Raw genomic sequence first — 6,440 nt, forward strand, 5'->3', positions numbered from 1 at the left:
TAAAATATCGGGGATCCAAACTGTTATTTATCGAGGATCCCCATGGTTCTTCACACATGTACGATTCGGGTATCTCCATGGTTCGGATATAACAATCCCTATCCTTATCCCCATTGAGCTTTGGGGATAAAACTTCCCCCATCTCTATCCCCATTTGAGCTTTGGGATAAAACTTCTCCATCCCTATCCCCGTGGGTGAAGATTTCAATTATTTCCCATTCCCGTCGATTCAGATCCCCATGGTTTTCGATTTTCCCCACCCAATTACCACCCTCGTCGTTGATTTGTTAAATTATTATCTATATTTTTTTATTTTTAGATTTTATAAAATTTTTTTTTTAGTAGTTTAGGATGATTATAAGATATATATGTTCAATTTTTTTTAATCATTTGACAATGCATACTCTGTAGACGCTGCTACTCAAACCCTATACCTCTAAGAGAACATCATATATCAACTACATTACAAACATTGGACAAAAGGTGTGATACAATGAAAGTTTAGGTACCAATACAAGAGTAAATGTTAAGTTGAGGGATCAAATAGATAATTAAGCCTACATATAAATATTCTGCAAAATGGGGCTCAACCTTTGGACCATTACATATATATGTCCTAATTACTTTCCCCCATGTGAGCAGTGAGCGCTCCTCGCACCTATGGACCATTGAGCAGATACAACTGTTCAATTCAATTGAAGAAAGTATCAAAATAAATTAGTAAAATTATGGCTAAATTACCCATTTAGTCATTAACGTATAAGTCTGGTTCTATTTGTCCACTAAACAAATTTCACCGATGGAATTAAATTAGAAATATATGAGGTTTGAACACGAGTTTACCTTATTCCAGTAATAAAGTAAAATAAATCAAAGTACTATAAACTTCAAACGATAAATATTCAATCGTAACCTCTCGTATTTAAACTCCAAACAAAACGATAAGCTTCAAATTAAACTCTTAAGTTAAATTTATTTTGTTCTGATCCAATTAGGGAATTCAATTACAGTCTATATTGTTCTTCAAATCCTATCATGTATGAATTTAGTTGAGATTATGATAAATTTATTTAGATATAATATGATAGTAACTCTTGTATTCGCATTAAAACCACAGAGACAATAAGACACTAGGGGCCTTAACCCTTTAAATAGTTAAAAGAATCGTTATTGTTTCTAGATGTCACGGGTTCAAGCACCAATGATTATAGCGGGTGATTGAGCGTTTATTGTCAAATGATTGAGAGTATTTAAAACAAATACTACTGTGTAATCACCTTAGCTACACACACAAGACAAACATATGATTTTATACTAAAAGTTCAATCTTTAAAAAGTTATATTAAAAAATTAAGAGTGTAAAATCAAAGCATAGTTAAAAAATAAAAAATATAAATTATATAAGAATTTAAAATTTTTAGAAATACAAACTCTCTTAACATTCCCTCGTTAGATGAGTGAAATAGATGGTTGAGATTAACTCTGTGCTTTTTTTCAATAAATATCTTCACATTTCCTACTGTTAATCTCAACCATCTATTTATATTCATCAACGGTTTTAAATCTAAGTAAAACTAAAATGTTCTATATTATGTATACGATCCTATCCCATATATTATATATATATGGATTAGGATCCACTTACACAATGCATTTTTTAATTCTACACATATTTAAGGTCTTGGATGAGTAAAAACAAGCAAGTGATATTAATTCATTTTTCAATAAAATGTCTTCTCATTTCATATTATTATCTCATCGTATATTTTTATTCATTCAACCATCTTAAATATATGTAAAATTAAAAATTTTATGCTATGTAATTGAATATGTTTGTGTATATATATCTAAGACAATGAAGTGGGTTGTCATTAGATAGACTGCCTGCTCTGAGTGTATAATGTTATGGTTGAAAAGAAAGAAAAATGTTGGAAATGAATTGGTTTGTCGCAATGTCTCGTCTCTACCACATTCATCATTGTCTTAACGCCACATGCTCCGTTGACTATTATTATTAGGCTAAACCATATTAATGACCATTTCATTATGGGGTAGTTTTAATTTAACCACGGATCTATTAATCTTTCAATCAAATCATTTAACCATCTAAATGATTAAATAAGTCATCTACCGTTATCATTTAATGGAGAGGTTAATGTGACAGTTAGAATAATAGGTATAATACACATTTGGTCTTCGTTACTTAGACATTCTATTAATTTGATCTTATTTTTAATTTAATTCAATAAATATAATCTTCTAATAAGATTTATAGTAAACAGGGATCAAAATTTTAATTATACCTATTTTTTTAACTTTCGTGTCAGTTTCTCCATCAAATTTCAACGATATATGGCTTAATTGGTATTTAGATGATTAAGTGACTTGATTGAAAAAATTAGTAGATCAATGAACAAAATGGAATCATCCATTAAGTGGCCATTCATGTAGTTTACCTATATATTATTATTATTATGTTATTATTAACCTTGTCGTTTTATGCCACTTAATTTCTTCATTAATTGTAATAATTAATTAATTGAATTATTCTTTTTATCTCCACGTCACTAAGCTTCTTTTAATTAATCCACTTCGAAAAACAACTTTGAAGCTACATGCTAAGAAGATATGATTCCATAAATAATTTTTTTGTTGTTGTTGTAATATAGTTTCAAGGTTTCGTCTTGACTAATCTAGAACGACTCGGGTCGCAGACTTGGTTTTAGTAGGTGAGTCTCCCCGCGGGGATTTTATACATACACAATATCTCGAACCTGAGACATTGCTTAAGCGATATCAAACTACTTACTACTTGAACCAACCGTTGGTAAATAATGGTTTTTATGCACTATTACACATGTTTTTATTTGTTTTTAAAATAAATCTAAATTTATCACCTTCTTAATCTCATATATATTGTTTATTTTATTTTAAAAAATCCATGTAATGTATTTTTAAAAATGATTTTCTCCTAAAATAAAGGGGCATGATTTCACCACAATGTATGCATACAAACCTTTCCAAATAAAGGAACAAGGGACTTAATATGCTGATTCTTTCCAATCATTGTTTTGGATAGTCTTTTTTTTTTACCACTTTTTTATATTCTTTATACATTTTGTAATATTTTTATTATTTTTATATTTAAACAATTTAAATATGTTTTTACATTTCAATATTTTGTCATTTTAAATTTTTGTAGAGTTTTTAAACATTTTTTTAGATTGATTAAATTTTTTGAGTAAAAAAAAAAATAACCGATATTGCTATTGATAAGAAGATAAATAACTGACATCAATTTTAAAAAATCAAACAACAAATATGAGTGCCAGATTGATTTGTGGAAATGAACATTATTTTAATTCTGATTTACATTAGATCTTGAAAGCGATCTCAGACAAATCATCTCCTCCCTCTTATCAAGGGGGAAAAAAGATGAGATACAAATTTTAAAAAAATTCTTCAAGGCCAATAGTTTATTCTTTATGAATTAAAAGGGTTACAACGTGATCGAGTCTACTCGAATTAAAATACATTTAGCCCAGTTCGACTTGAATCGCATCAAACCTACTAAATTCAGCGAAAAACTCGAACCTTGAATACAGCTATATGTTATATAACATGAATGAATGAAAGAACGAGTTCCTCCAAAACATGAGTTTCAGGCATACTAATAGCAATGACATGGACATGAATGAAGTTCCAGAATATATCCCTTTGAATGATAAAATTAACATAGTCAGGTTAAGATCAAACTTAAACATCAACAACAGCAACCAAGAATACACAAGGATAACAATATTCTTTCAGCTACAATCTTATTCCTCGCTTTTTTGTTCGAATAAATGGAGGCACTCTTGATTTCCACATCAAACAGAACATGGTTCAACTAGCTCCCTCGGTAAGTTGAGAAGGAGAACGGTGAAACAGCAGCAGAGGGACGGGAAAGTGCTCGAGTGTCTGAGTCTTTTTGATTTCAAACACAATTGAGACATAAGGGAAAAAGCATCCAGGGTTGTACTTACCGGTGTTAAAACTTATTCGGTACACTCCGGGGCTGAGAGCGTCACCATGCTCATTAACTGACCACTCCGACCATCTCTGTGGTAGTTGAAGATCCTCAAGTACCCATCTACCTGTATCAGTCTCACCAAATGATGGACGAGGTTGACTGCCCTTCCACGTTTCCAGACGTACTTCAATACCAGCGGCCGGACATTCCTTAGAAAATCTAATACATGAGTAGTAATTGGTGGTCGTGTTCGAGCTTGGACATGAGGTGCTTTGCAGGAAAGCCATCTGAAGTAGCAGTTAAATGCTGCCCAATAACGCCCACACGTTCTTTTAGTTTTAAAAAATGATGAAAAACAACGTACGAATAGTGTCCTAAATCCAAAAAATTGCAAAGCATGCATGGAACAAAATGAAGATAAAAACAATTCAAATAATATGTACCCAATTTTTAAAACACAATTATAAGACCCCTTTTGTTTTAGAATTGTTTTCCCCAAAAGATAAACCATTCATCTTGTAATGAGATGTGTTATACCATGCATTGGTAGGACTTCGCTCTTGGATGGTCAGAATTTGCAGAACTTCTATATCATTTCATCTAGGATGCTTTATTTTAAGCACATAAAAGGTCATCAGTCGATAGACTAAACTACGCTAGCACACACTCGCCATGAAACACTGCATTGAGGAAGCTTTTATTTTGCCTACGAATATGGTTGTCGGATGCTTTGGTAGTCTGACTCGACAATGGTGGTTTAAAAACGTTCTTAAACAGTTGAAAGACAAGGATCCATATGGTATTTCTTCGTTGTCAACAATTAGTGTTAAGGACGAAATTGTTTTCTTCACATATTTACAGAGACGCTAACTATTCTGCAGATTGTATTACTTCGAATAGTCATCATCTCTCATTTGATTAGCAAGGTTGACGAAACTCTTATCTTCTAGTTCATCTAATGCAAGAATTTTGCATCGGTATTGGTAGGAATGGAGCTTATGTCTGTGTATATTCCCACTCATATACCCCCAAAACATAATGCAAGTGTTGAGAATCTTTGTATGAACAATGGAAGGGAAGTGATGTTTTTGAAGAAAAACTGCGAAATAAAAAAGGCAGAAAGGAAAGCGAAATTACTTTCAGCTTTACTTGCTACTACCGATGAACACTGGCTGCTTGCTGAATCAGCTTCGTCTGAGTCAAGAAAAGCTTTCTAAGGCGCAATTCTGTTATTTTCATTTGCTCCTGAGACGCTATCTCAAGCTCAATGGGCCTGTTGAGTACCGGTTCTGCAAGAGCAAATTTTAGAATAATTCATATTAATTCTGAAAGACCTCGGAATACTTGACTGGCCAGTTGATGGATATTTAAAAGATGAAGATAGACATATGGTGGCCTACAGAAATTAGATACAATAACTATAAAAGACAAGGGATTGTACAAGAACATGTTTGTTTTATTACAAGAAAAAATATAAGCAAAGGCCAGGTTAAAGGGGCCAGAAATAATTTCACCATTAGCATAAATGCATGCATTTAACAAATGCTTTGCAAGTAATGAACTACCCTAGCACAATTACTCAATTAAAGGTTGTAATTTCCAAGCTAACAATCAAAGTCAATTCTATTATCCCAAACTTCTTTGTAAAGGGTCATTTGAAGAAAGCATAAGTTTTAGATTATGAAACTGCAAAAGCAAATATCAGTGCAAGCTTTACCTTCAATTCACCAAGTATCTCAGCAGCACTCTCCCAGCGGCACATATCAGAATACATGTCCAAATTTTTGCCTAACCGGGCATTCCAGTCAGATAGTTCCTGTAAGGCCAAGGTGATCATTCCTCTGTAAAAGCGTAACTAAATATATAATTGTTAATGCTAAATGGTTAGCTATGCACTGTGGAAGGTGCAGTTGGTAGCTTGGCAATAGTGTTTCCCGAGAGCCAAGTTTTCGGTGCCTTAACATATTTTAGTTGTTCAGTGAAGCACAAATCCATACTACTCTTGTATTTAAAAAAAAAAGGAATAATTTCAACTAATAATAAAAACTTAAAAAAAAAATCCATACTTCTAAGAGAGGAGAATTTCAAAGAATATTGTAATTGTGCAAGGGACTACAATTAAAGGATTCTAGACTGTTCCACTTTCTTACTAGCAAGTGTTGAAGGGTTTGAAAATGAGACCAGAACTTTTTGTTTTACTGTTCATACAATCATACCATAACTAAATATACGTTGGGATGGTCAGGATGTTGTCAAAAGTGGGGAAAGGACACACTACAAGGCAGATTGAAAACCCAATTACAATAGAACCATTATGTTGGTCGAGTTTAAGGAAATTATATTAGCAATGCTTGTATTTTGTTTCATTTGTTTTGGTTCGTAGTTTTCTGTCCACACTGGTTACCATCAAAAATGTCATTAAAAAAAA

General features: G+C 32.3%; 1 pseudogene; it reads right to left on the reverse strand.

Moving 5' to 3' along the window:
• Positions 1-3,889: 3,889 nt before the first annotated feature.
• LOC120196049 lies at positions 3,890-5,849 on the reverse strand (annotated as a pseudogene).
• Between the last annotated feature and the right edge of the window lie 591 nt (positions 5,850-6,440).

Source organism: Hibiscus syriacus, unplaced genomic scaffold (genome assembly GCF_006381635.1).
Source record: "Hibiscus syriacus cultivar Baekdansim isolate YM2019G1 unplaced genomic scaffold, ASM638163v2 tig00117026_pilon, whole genome shotgun sequence".
Taxonomy (NCBI): Eukaryota; Viridiplantae; Streptophyta; class Magnoliopsida; order Malvales; family Malvaceae; genus Hibiscus; species Hibiscus syriacus.